Raw genomic sequence first — 13,669 nt, 5'->3', positions numbered from 1 at the left:
ACTGCAGAGAGCCAACTCAACAAGTCGACGCAACCAAAAAGGGAGATAAGCAAAAAGAAAAAAAGCAGAAATTGTGCAGCAAATGGACACAGAGAGCAGATAGCAAGTAATTCACAAAGGGGGGATGTTGTAAATAAAAATAAATACGGACACAGAAGAACGCACAGTGAATGGACACAGAAAGCAGACAGCAAGCAAAAAGCTACAAGGGTGGGGGGATAAAAAAGAAAGAGTAGTAGAGGACTGAGAAGGCTCTGTGGTGTGGCCATCAGATTGGCTCAGCATCCTTTTTCTTGGATCAGTTTTCTGGAAGATCAAAAGATGGCTGAATTTCAACATAACCAGGACACTCAACTGTGTGACAATTGCAAAAAAGAAATTCATATGTTTACCTTTACCATCCATGAGATCCACTATCAAAGGAACATGGGTATGTATCTTGTCTGCAAGGAACCATTTCCCAAATCTGACATGGAGACTCACATTGCTACAGAATACTGCCGGTGACCTGCAAATATAACAAGAAGTTGGAGAAGAGGCAGTTAAAGGGGCATTTTCGGGACATTGGAATTGTTCTGCATGACATTGCAATGACAGGTGCAAGCCATTATACATTTTTTCAAAACCTACAAAATCATGCCGGGCAGAATGTAAACTGTATTCCATGGTTAGTAGCCATACTTCAATATGTGTTCATCAATTGTAACAAATGTACCACACTAATGAAAGATGGTGTTAATGTGGGAAAGTGTGGAAGGGAGAGGATGTGAGGCATATGGGAATCCCCATATTTTTTATGTAACGTTTATGTAATTTAAAGCTTCTTTAAAAATATATTTAAAAAAAAGAAAGTTTTTTTTTTTAAGAAAAGAAGCATGAGGAGACTGAGTGCCCTCTGCAGCTATCCCTCTGCCAGCACTTTGATTTGGAACTTTCTGTTCTCAAACTGAAGGACCATGAAAATTGTTGTGGTGTTCAGATGGAGCTTTGTGGGAATTGTGGGTATAATATCTTAGTGAAAGATCTGAAGACTCACCCTCACGTTTGTGGGAGGGGGGAGGAGGAAAAAAAATGTGAGGTTGTCATGCTTTCTAATGCATATGATGAGTCTTGAAATTAAGATGGAACCTGGATTGCATCCCAACTCCTTAGACAAATTGAAGCTCTGGACCGTGAATTTACCTCAAAGGCACTTGAGGTCCTTCGAGTCACACTTTTTTCCACAACAGGACTACCAACCAAAGGAATGTGATGTCCCAGTTTCCAATTCAGAATAATCTATTTGAAGAACAAGAAATGCAGGAAAGGAACAGAAGTCACCAGCTCCCCAAAGAAAGTGGTGAAGATAGTGCAAAGCTGGCCTTCCTGTTGGCCCTAAGTCTGCGTAATGAGGGACAGGTCCCCAACATGGCAGAGCAGAGCTCTTGCAGAGCCATGTGGGAAGCAGATCAGCCCCATGGAAAGCCCAGTGCTCTGAGTGACATAAAAGGTGCAGCAGATGAGACCATGTGAATTTTGTGAGGAGTTCATCCAGAGGAACTGCTAATTGACCATCAGACAAGCTGTAACCCTTCATGTGTCCTACCTTTGCTCAATATGGGCGGGAGTAGAGGACCTTTATATCATCTTCCAGAAGTTTCTGTAGCAGGCTGCAAATAATGTGTTAGACGGATGGGCTTAATGATTCATTCCCCATGGAGGACAGTATCATTATTATCCCCTGTGAATTCTGTGCGGTGCAATTGGAAGAGGAGGTGCTATTCCATCACCAGGATCAGTGTGATCAATGCCTGACCATGGCAAATAACCATGTGACAGGGTTTTCCTAGACAGAATGCCCAGCCTCAAGATACCTCACCAGTGCTGCCCAGGAGGTGTGTCAGGCACCAGGGTGACATGCCTTCTGGCTACATGGATGACATTCAGCTGCAAACAGATAAAGGACCCACCTACCCACTTACCCTCTGTCCTCCAACAGACCCATTAACAATATAATGACTATATTGGTGCTAGGAATGAAGGTGGCAAAAAGCCCCAGCAGCAATGAGTTGGAGTTGGAGGAGGTTGAGGAGGAAGAGGAGGAAGAGTAATGGTGTGTCCTGACAACATTCATGTTGGTTCCTGCATTCTCTGCACAGCAAGACTTGCTTCAGTGTGGGCCCCGCCTCTCTGGCTCTTTGGGCATGGGAGATTTTATGGATTTTAACTTTTTCTAGGTTCTGGACATTTTGTGTCTTTTGAGAACATGGCATGGGAGTTTGGGGATTTGTGGGAGGTTTAAGTGGAGAGGCTGTTGAGAAATGTTTCTGCTGTACCTGCCAATATTTGGTAACAAAATAATGCAAGTTAGAACCTCTTGGAGCATCATGACTTCATCTTTTGACGAATAATCACCACTACTTTTTGGTGCTGTTTGTACTGGTTGTATGGTGCTGGTAGAAGGAGGGGAGTGTTCTGGCAATCTGGTATCTACCAGTGAATTGATTCTATTTATGTGGGGCCAAAATTTGAAAGCTTTTGGGTTACCTCTCCCCAACACTGCACTTCTCCATTCCAGAATTTGGGTCTTTGACATGTTGGGAGCTGTTTTGGCAAGTGTTCAAGGCCAGTTGCAATGTATGTTAGGAATAATGCTTTGGAGATGAGTTGAGCTGGGGTAAATGGACTCCAGGACTTTTGTTTTCAGCTGCTTCCCTGGCACTGGCCTCACCTCCTTGCGGTCCTGATGGGGAGCACAGCTCCTTTGCCATACTGCCCGCTAATGGGGAAGGCCAGGGGCTCAGCTTTCTGTCCCCACCATAGCCATGCTGGGTTCTGCCCTGATCAGGACTGAGGCCTTAGCTTTATGGCTTGCTCCGAAAATCAAAGGTCAAAGCCCCCTCCCCTTCTTTTTGTTTTACAATTATTATTAACTTCCCTGTAATAGAAATAAAGTTTGTACTTGGAAGAAAAAAAAGGAGTAGTAGGGGAATTTGACACAAATAATAACCAAATAATAAACCAAAGATATGGTTTTTTTTGAAGCAATTAATCACTCCTCTCATCAACTCCACACACTTACATTACATCAGGCTCCTCCGCCTGAGCCTGCGCTAGATCTACTGTGAGGATTCAGAGGGGTCTGAGCAGAAGCCTACTTGCAACGGGATAGATGGGTTCCTAAGACAGAGTTCTATGTAAAGGAAGAAGTCAGGTCTGATAAGCTGAACCTTACTCCTTTCTTGCATCCCAAATCCTAAAAAGCTCTGAAAACAAAGACTTTTTTCCTAAGCATTGTGCAAACATGCTTGATGATAAGCAAATTGTTGAAGTGCTTGATTACAGGCACTGTCCCAAAACTTGCTGGGAGAATTATGTGATACATGGAATGGATGTGACGTTACCTTTATAAAATATGAAAATGTCTGAATCCTGAAATATATTTGGTCCCCAAGGTTTTTGGGTAAGAGATTTTGAACTTGTAATATTTTGCTTTTAAGAGTTACCACTGTTCTTCTATTTGCTTAGTTTATTTTAGGCCCTATTTGCTGTCTTTGAGCTTTGAGCCTATTGGCCCTCTTCTCTTGGATGTGACCTCTTTATCTATGCTAATATCTATGATTTGTGAAAAAGTTAAGTGAGGATATTTATCCTTCTTACTCTTCTATACATAAGATTCCTAAAGAGAAAAATTTTTGATTAAAAGAACTTTTATTTTATTGCTATTCTTGGCTTCCCTAAGTACTTGAAGTTTGAAGAGGCAGTAAAAACAAATCAACCAGTTAGAAAAGGCAAAACAACCAGAGTGATAAGGCCTGTCTGGAGAGCTGTCACCCTCTCAGTGTGGATTCACTGTGGAATGGCATGAGGCTAATGACCCCTGTATCATTGAGATTACTGTCACGACGTAACTTGTTGAGAGTCAATGAGAAACACCCTCTGCTGTTCAGTATTTCAAAACCCTTTATTGCTTTATTTGTTCAGAGGTGCATCAGGTAAATGGAGTGCTTATAATTGTAGGCGTAGTACCAGCCATTAAAGCAAATATATTTATAGCCCCTGTAATTATATTTTGGTAAAAGTTGTTCTGGATGGCTCAACAGGACTCCTCCCTGGGTAATATGTTTACTTCAATATTTTATTCAACAATGCAGAACAACTTATAGTCCAAACATTTTCTCCTGATGATACTTTTATTTCTGGCATGACCTACTTCTTTGTTGAGTCTGAAAGAAAAAAAAATTTATAGAAGCATATAGAGTGACAGATAAATGTAATGTACTACAGGAATTTATTGATTTATTGACCAACAGTCACATTTTAAAAAATCTATAATTGGAAGGTTACTGAAAGAAGGAAGGCACAGTAAGCATGATGCTAAGTAAAGTTTATGTCTAGGCATGATGTTTGAGTTCTTACTTTAATGTGTTTCCATCTTGGCTATTCTTGCACAGATTTTTCTACTGCTTAAGCATTTATGTACAACATCAGAGCAATAGATACTGTTAAACAGAAATACTGTATTAGAGCTTTCTATTCAGGGACAACATGAATTTTCTCTTGGGAGTACTTTATAGCTGACTTATTTAGGTCACCTTTGGGAAAATTGAGTTTGGGGTAAATTGAAAGGCATCTAAGTTCTTTCAGAACACACTTTAGAATCCTGGTGTGTTAATTTGACAAATGGAACCCCAGGGAAGGGAAATAATTAAATTCATAAATAGTGAAAATAAGTAAATCCTTACTTATAAATGAGCATGTACTATATTTGTGTAAGATCTTTGACCTGCTTTATGGAATACTTTATAAAATATTTGATGAAGGAATTTCTATTATAATTTCATTGTAATTTTTTTTCAGAATGCATTTCTTCACAACACCTCATAGTTTATAAGGTCATTAGGAGATTTATATTTTCTCTTTATAACTCTTACTATGGTGCTTAGAATAATGGATATCTGTATTACATAGAAACTGTAGATGTCTTGTTCTATAAAACCTGGAGATTCTAGAATCAAGTGAGAAACAGAAACATAAATTAAAAACATAAATTAATCAGTGTCATGGAATTGTTTGCGTATTTTAAAGCAGGGGAATCTATCATTTTTATTTTTCCAATGGCAAATATCCCCTTCTTTTTACTGTGTGGGATGAAAAGTCTATTAATTAGAGTCTCACCTAGGATCTGAACCAGGGATTATGACCTAGGCCTCTATAAATATGGAGTTTCTTTTTCCATTCCCAGTGACATGGACATGTATTTGTAACAGGGAACATGGGAAAATGAGCATTTTTTCTATGACATTTTATATATGGATGTTAAGAGCTCTTCCTTTTAGGTTGGAAGCTGTTAAAATATAGACTTAGACCAGCTAATATCCATCTTTCCATGTAGAGTCAGTTTGTTGCAAGAGAGAATGAGGCCAATAAACAAAGAGCAGCAAGAAGTAGAGGCAAAATCTGAAAAGAGAGCCCTGTTGACAATATTTGAGCTCCTCTGTCTAGCCAAGCCTGAATTCCACTTTTAGATTTCTGTGTTATATAGCTAAATAAATTCCCATTTATTTAAAGTGGCTTGAGTTAGATTTAATGCATATGCAACTTAAAAAGAGTCCTGACTCATGTTTGGAAATGCAAAATAGCTTGCCAGAGATTTATTTATTTTTCCTTAGAAATCTTGCCCACTTTCTCAGAAACTATTTTATTTTATTTTTATTTTTTTTAAAATGTATTTATTTATTTATCTTCCCTTCCCCCCCACCCCGGTTGTCTGTTCTCTGTGTCTATTTGCTGCATCTTCTTTGTCTGCTTCTGTTATTGTCAGTGGCACGGGAATCTGGTTTCTTTTTGTTGTGTCATTTCTCCGTGTGTATGGCACCATTCTTAGGCAGGTTGCACTTTCTTTCGCTGCTGGGCAACTCTCCTTTAGGGGCGCACTCCTTGCGCATGGGACTCCCCTACGCGGGGACACCCCTTCATGGCACGGCACTCCCTGCCCGCATCAGCACTGCACATGGGCCAGCTCCACACGGGTCAAGGAGGCCCAGGGTTTGAACCGCAGACCTCCCATGTGGTAGGCAGATGCCCTAACCACTGGGCCAAGTCCGCCGCTCCATCAGAAACTATTTTAGAAAAAGGACGATGGTTTGAACTTAGATGCATGATAAAACTGAGAAACATAAATGGAATGCTTTTGTTATATTTATTAAAATATACCTAGTAAAATATCAGTAGAATATTTATGTATTATTTATAGTGGACAAAATATTTGTAATTAAATATTTTTTAATTTAAATTAAATTTTAAATTAAGTATAAATTAAATTTTAAAAAGCAACATGAAAGTACATCTACTCAATGAATTGAATGCAATTAATGATTGCTTAGCTAAAATTAACTTCATTCTCATCCATGAGAATAATTTTTACTTTTCTCCCCCATTTAGTTTTGTCTGCACATAATTCTGCTTGATTTTTACTTTAGCTCTTCACACATGGAAATGAAATGTCTTGCTAAAGATGCTGCAGTACTTCAGATTTCAGGGTAAAATAAAAACTTTTAAGTTATCTTTTTAGAGTTTATCAGAGAAAGTTTTAATTTACCTTTTCCTTCTAGCTACAGCATGCAAGGGAAAAGTCAGGCAACTGCATAGAATTTGTTCTGCTCCATGACTTGAGCCCAAACCATCTTTTTATCCTCCTTTCCTTCCTTTCCTCCTTCTTTGTTCCCTCCCTCTCTCCCTTTCTCCTTCTTTTCTTCCTTACTTCCTTTGTTCTTTTCTTTCTCATTATTGCTCTTTCTTCCCCCCCTCCCTTTTCCTTCCTTCTTTGCTTTCTTCCTTTCTTCTTTCCTTTCTCTCTAACTTGTTCATATCTCTGTGGTCAGAGCAGAAAGAAAAGCAAGCTCTCAATATAAATGGACTATCTGGGGTTAAAACCTGTGACTATTTTCTCTACTAGAGTCATTCCATTTTCTTCTTTGAAGACGAGATGTATTTACCCACTTTCCGTTTTATATTATTTTGAAATAAATTTTAAATAAGCATGCATGCACAACTTTAAAAATCAGATATAATTTGATTTCTTCCTATAACAAATCTGATAGAGATTTTGTAAGCCAAATGTCACCAGATTGAAAAGGTACTTTTATGATGCTAAATTTCCTTGCAGTTATTATCATTCACCATATTGTCATAGCTATTTTCTGTATTCCCCCAATAGAATTAATTTTGATTAATGCAGTTTGAATCAGAATACTCCCAATTCACAGTTACTTGACAGCTTTTTGTTTTATTTTGTTTTTTTTTTTTACACTGGCAACCCTGTAGAAAATTTTAGGATATATTAAAGGGTGTTTATCATACCCAGTATCTAATAGATAAAATAATACAAATGTTTTCAAGCTAATCAGAAGATTCATTTTATAGACACAAGCTTATGGTAATTTATCACCTAATGTTATCTTCTGAATGCTGCAGATTTGGTAGAGGTAATGATGTGTAGTTCTACATCTCCCTGTGCATGGTCAATATTCATCCTACCAAAGATAAGATTTATGCATTTGCTTTTGGTTCAAGGTTTCTTGTTCTCACTGGCAAACACAGATGCTCCTTAACTACTCTCCACCTGAATGTGCAGAGAATATAATTATGATGGGAACTAACATTATCTGAAATACATTTCTGTTTATGTTTCAAGACCAAGGTCAGAACAATTAATTTGAAAGATGGTCGCACCATGGATTATACCAAACAATATTTCCTCCAGGAATGTGATATTATATATCACAAATAGGCAAAATATTCATGCAAATCCTCTGCTGGCCTCTCTGTCAACCCAGGTTTACTATCATTAAATATGAAGTTTACAAAATAGACTGCAGTGGATGCAGATGCTTCTTTTGGTGTGTGCATTATGCATAGTTTAACATAATATTTTGTTGATGATCTGCAAAATGAGGATAGTAGCATATGCTCTGACCAGCTAACAAAGATAGAGTCAGTGAACACCCTGAGTCTGCTGTAAAGATCCAAAATAGCAGATATGGCTATGTTGAAAATTATCTTGTTTTTTGACACCCCAGGAGGCAAGAACAGTTTGTAACATTGAGATAAACTCTGCTGGACCTTTAAGCTCCTGTGGGAAAAGTCTGGCCCTTTGGGTTGGTAAAGACAATGGTGCAGGGTTCTGAGACTATATCATTTCCAAAAGAAGTCCTATGTTCTTATAATCAGGAAGATAAATGGCCAATTCTTAAAAAAAATACAGAAAAATCATATGCAACCTCACTTACTTTGAAATATTAATCTCAGATGTTTGCAACTAAATCAATAATAGAAAAACAATTATATTCAAACACCTTTCATTTATCCAGGTAGAACTAAAAGGTCATAGCGAAGGCATGGTAACTGGTGAGGAGCGGGCACATTTCAAGAGCACAAATGCTGGAAAGCTGTTGCTGTTATAGTTGGAGGGGATTGCTGGTTTGAGAGTCTACTCCCACCCCCACAGTCATCTCCCTCTCGAAAAAGGAAAATATCCATTGCTTGCCTTACTTTGCTTATGGGAGGTGCAGAGTATGCTTTTGCTTTAGTGTCCTCTGTAACCCTTCTGTTGACTGCAATTTGGGGTCTAAACCAATTGGTAATTTAAGTTAGCAAGGTAATAATTATTGGCAGGATTGGAAGCTAATCCTTTAAACTGTCTCAACTTGGACAAAATCACAGAAACAGTAAGTGTTAAAAAAAAATCTGGTCTTGTTACACCATCAACCTATTATTATTGCCATTCCCTGTCTCTCCTACTGGCATCAATGACTCATATCCAGGGTGCAGAAGTCGGGGATGTGGAGAGGGAAAGTGCCAACTCTGGTGACCTGGTGATTCCACGTTGACAGGAGGCAGCAACTGTATTTTTTAAAATCAGCTGTATATAAATTTTTCTGCTGCATAGACATGATCTAAATCACATGAAATAGTTTGGGGCTTGAATACGTTTTATATCACTCAAAAAAACCCATGTTTTTTTCTAAGTGATTTCAGAAGCTACAATCTTTTGTAGGCTGGATTTCTGGGTGTTGAGTTTTATTTTCAAGTTTAAATCTCTATTTTAAAAGCAGGTGTATAGTCAGAAGAGCAGAGGAATTTGATCCTGTGAGTGATCATTGCTATGGGACTATTTTATGTAAGTTAATCTGTAAACATTTAGCAGCTAAATACCTGATAGGGGTGGGGGTCAGGAGAAGAGTGGAGAAAGTTAGTCAGGTGAAGAGCAAGGAAATTACTCCCTTCTGATTAGGAAAAGATAATCATGGTGTTTTCATGCAGACCAGTAGCATTATGGTATGTCTGTAATTTCTCTCTCATTTTTGTTTACCTTGGAGTGAGGGTAGAAAGTCATGAAGAATGTGGTAGGGCTTTCAAGCCCTCAGAAGGTCTCCTGGATGGAGGAATAGAAAATGGATTAGAGTGGACTTACTGATATTCTGCTATGGAACTATTGTGATTAGTAATGGAAGAAATTGTAGCATTGATGTGGAGAAAGTGGCCACGGTAGCTGCTGAGGGTAGGGAGAAGGAAGAAGAGATATGATGTGGGGGCATTTTCAGGACTTGGAGTTGTCCTGGGTGGTACTGCAAGGACAGATGCTGGACATTGTATGTCCTGCCATGGCCCACTGGGTGGACTGGGGGAGAGTGTAAACTACAACGTAAACCATTATACATGTGGTGCAGCAGTGCTCCAAAATGTATTCATCAAATGCAATGAATGTGCCACAATGATGAAAGAGGTTGTTGATGTGGGAGGAGTGGGGTGAGGGGGGTGGAGGTATATGGGGACCTCTTATATTTTTTGAATGCAACATTAAAAAAAAATAGAGGAAAAAAAAAGGTCTCCTGGAAAATTAAAGCAAATTAATCCATAGAAGATCAAAAGCTGGAAATAAACTTGTAAAAATTTTTTCCCTCAAAGCTCATTGGAGTTTTCTGAACTGCCAAAACTTCCTGGATGAATTAGGAAGATATGTCCTACCAACATCTAAAGGAAACCAAGAGCTACTTACAACCATGCTTGGGAGTGTTGAAAAAAGATGCCTGGAGGAAATCAATTTTTTGTTTCTTATAAATCTTGGTTATAAATATTTACCTTCAAAAACATAGTATTAGAGATTAGTAATTGATTATATTTAGTGTTTTGCCTCTTTACATGTTTATTTAGGTTTTACAAGTTTATTTGAGTTGGAACTGAACCAATAAGTGGGTTTTGCTTAATGTCTGTTAGAAGCCTGAGTTTGGAACATGAAGCCATAATCGAACTGTGGTTAAGGTGCACATGAGCTCTAGAAAATCCAAAATTAATAAAACAATTGTGATTGTGTTGGTGCTCTTTGTATGCTGACTGTGGTGGTTGTCACAGGAATCCACATATGTGATAACATTGTATTGAACTTCATATCCTCCCTCCTCACACAAGCACACATGATTTCATTTCCAATAGCTGAAAGCAGAACAAGGTTTGTGGATTGTATCAATGTCAATTTCCTGATTGTGATATTGTACCGAAGTTATGTAAGATGTGTTACCCCTCGGGAAAACCTGATAAAGGGCATACAGGATTGCTCCTTATTATTTGTAACAATTGCATGTGAATCTACAATTATTAATACCTACAAATAAGAAGTTAAAGAATCATGAATATAAAAACATTAATTTTTATTCACTCACTGCCTAGAAATTGGTAGTTCAATATCATAAAAACTAACACTTTGAAATAACTCTCAAAAAATTATGAAGGAATCCAGACTCTGTGATTTTTCTAAAGAGCAGAATGCAAAAAGCTTTTACTTATATGCCCTCCACTCATGGTTCCTAAAGAAAAATCCTGAATTATTGTTATGCTCATGAACCATGCTCATAAAATTCTAACATGTAACTAATATAACTTGCCTTAAATTATTTCAGCACAGCAGAGCAATGGAATGCAATGTAGTCTATACAAAAATTTACTATAAGTGCATGGGGAAAACTGTTTCCTTTCATCATGTTACCTGTGAATGAGTCAGTTGGAGCAGAAACATTAAAAATTTTAGAGCACATGGACATATATTTTCCCAGGTGATAATCAAAAATAGTACTTTTAAAAAATAATAAATAGCATTATTTACTTTTTAAATTATACCAAATGATCCTGCTGACTATGTGGAAGGTTAAATATTGGGATAACTAAGAAATATTTTTTCTAATTCTTAAAAATCATTATGAAATGTCCATTCATTATTTATTTGTCAACTATTTTTTTTTGGTAGTAAAATCTTTTTTATATATATATTATCGTCTTTTTTTTTTTAAAGATACATAGATCACGTACAATGTTACATTAAGAAAATATAAGAGGCTCCCATATACCCCACTCCCCACACCCCTCCAATCCTCCCACTTCAACAACTTCTTTCATCAGTGTGTCATATTCATTGCATTTGATGAATACATTTTGGAGCATTGCTACACAGCATGGATTATAGCTTACATTCTAGTTGCCAACTATTTTAATAGCTACTCTCAACCACTGTGCCAGATGACACAGATACAGAAAAAAAAATGGGCTTAATCTCCATGATGCCTTCTGTACAACTGAGAATCTTTTGTAAAGATAATGCTACGACAATAAAGTTTATTGTTAATTAGTAGTGTCAGAGCTGGTGCTAATTACTCTGTTCACTCTTCTATTAATAGTTACTATAAACCTTCAAAGCTTTGTGAAACAGATTTCTGGGATAAAAGGGGGTATGGTATAAGTGATAGAACTTAAGGTTATGATATATAACATTGGCAAATTACAGAAAAGGAAAATCTACTGAAACTTAAAGCAAGAAAGGTCTTGATCCATACAGAAAGAAACATAATGCCAGTAAACTACATGACACTTCATGTAGTGAAAAATAATGACACACATTAATGGAAACAGTTTGTTGGCACTCAACATTTAAATTGCCTAATAGATATATTACCCAAAAAAATGAGTGATTATAGGAGAAAAGGTAAATTCCAGTGAAAAGCGACAGTTGATGGACGCTAAAAGGTGGAAAGGAGTAGAGAGAAATTTACTGTACAGAGAAAGTACTTCAAGGGGACCATCTGTAGTTGGTGGAACAAGAGATGGAATTTATGATGTCCTCTGAGGTTGCAGAGGTCATCAGTACAGGAGCATGAAAGTGGACATAGGTGGATGGTGGTGAAAGTTAAATCATCCTTTATTATAGCAAGAAGCTGGTAGACAATATCTAAAGTTAATAAGTCAAACATATATTAGCGGTAGTTGTAACAGTTTGATCTGTCTATGAATTCCAAAAATAGATATTGTGCTATGTTTGTAATCTGTTCTTTACCTGGGTGTGATTAATTTATGATTAGGGCTTTCATTGGGTCACATCATTAGGGCATGATAAAAGGCATGGCAAAGGACAGAGTTAAGAGTTTTTGATGTTGAAGTTTTGATGTTGGAGTTTGATGCTGAAACCTTAAGCTGGAGCCCTCGGGAAGTAAGCTCACAGAGGAAAGATAAGCAAGCCCCAGGAAGAGAGGAAAACTGAGCCCAGGATAGACCCTGAATCCAGAAAGGAGCAAGACCCTGGAAGGGAGGGACCCAGGAAGCCTGAACCCCTGCAGACATCGGCAGCCATCATGCTCCAACACTTGAAAATAGACTTTGGTGAGGGAAGTAACTCATACTTTATGGCCTTGTATCTGTGAGCTCCTACCCCAAAATAAATACCTTTCTAAAAACCAACCAATTTCTGATACTTTACATCAGCACCCTTTTGGCTGACTAATACAGTAGTATAATTTTCGTGGGGAAAAATAGAAATGGTTGAAAGTGATTGTTGCTGAAATCTGGAAAGTACTGGGCTTAAATAGGAAAGTTTCTATTTACTATTGATTACTGTTTTTGTTGAAAAATGAAGGAGAATCTTTTGTCTTAGGTAAGAAAGTAAGTTGTAACATTTAGGAATACTTGAATTTCAGTTCTTTACTCAGAAAACATTCTTTGGCATAGGCTTTATGTAACAGTGGGTTCTAGTAAAAAGAAAATTAGATTTGGAAATGATGCTTTATATTCAATATATTAAGAAAAATTGAATTTCTGTTCCAAAAATTAAGATTTCTAGTTATTTGTGAATATATATTAAAATAAACATTAAAATATATGATAAAATAAAGTTTGAATATCAAACTTCAGATATAGCTTGAATATCAAACTTCAGATCATGAGTCTATCCTCAACCACATTCTCACACATGGAAACATGTCTGAGACTTCAGTTTCAGAACAAAGTTCTGAAAGAAGCTTTTTCTTAGAAATCATAATGGTTGCTAGTCAACATCTAGTCCTGCCCAACAAGTCCATCACCTTAACCTAGTGCTAAAGAAATTTGACCCCTGAAATTCTCAATCATGACTTCTGTTAACAAAATATACCTATCTCATTGTGAATGGGCCACATGATCCTGAATAAAAGATAATAGTTTTGAACATTTTGCTTGACTCAAAAAAAATCTGCTTAAACATTATGGTGTGGTAACAATACCATTTTTTTTAAAAAGAGAATTAAAAACCTATTCAAATCTTGATAAATTTCTAAAAATATTTGTTGATTCTGAGGTAATTTGTTTTCAAAGATTAGACTTGCAATATAAA

At 37.1% G+C, this 13,669-nt stretch overlaps 1 pseudogene; it reads left to right on the top strand.

Moving 5' to 3' along the window:
• The first annotated feature begins 321 nt into the window (after positions 1-321).
• LOC101427796 (TRAF-type zinc finger domain-containing protein 1 pseudogene) lies at positions 322-2,090 on the top strand (annotated as a pseudogene).
• The last annotated feature ends 11,579 nt before the right edge of the window (positions 2,091-13,669 follow it).

This window comes from Dasypus novemcinctus, chromosome 4 (genome assembly GCF_030445035.2).
Source record: "Dasypus novemcinctus isolate mDasNov1 chromosome 4, mDasNov1.1.hap2, whole genome shotgun sequence".
Taxonomy (NCBI): Eukaryota; Metazoa; Chordata; class Mammalia; order Cingulata; family Dasypodidae; genus Dasypus; species Dasypus novemcinctus.
This window is presented reverse-complemented; position numbering and strand designations above follow the sequence as displayed.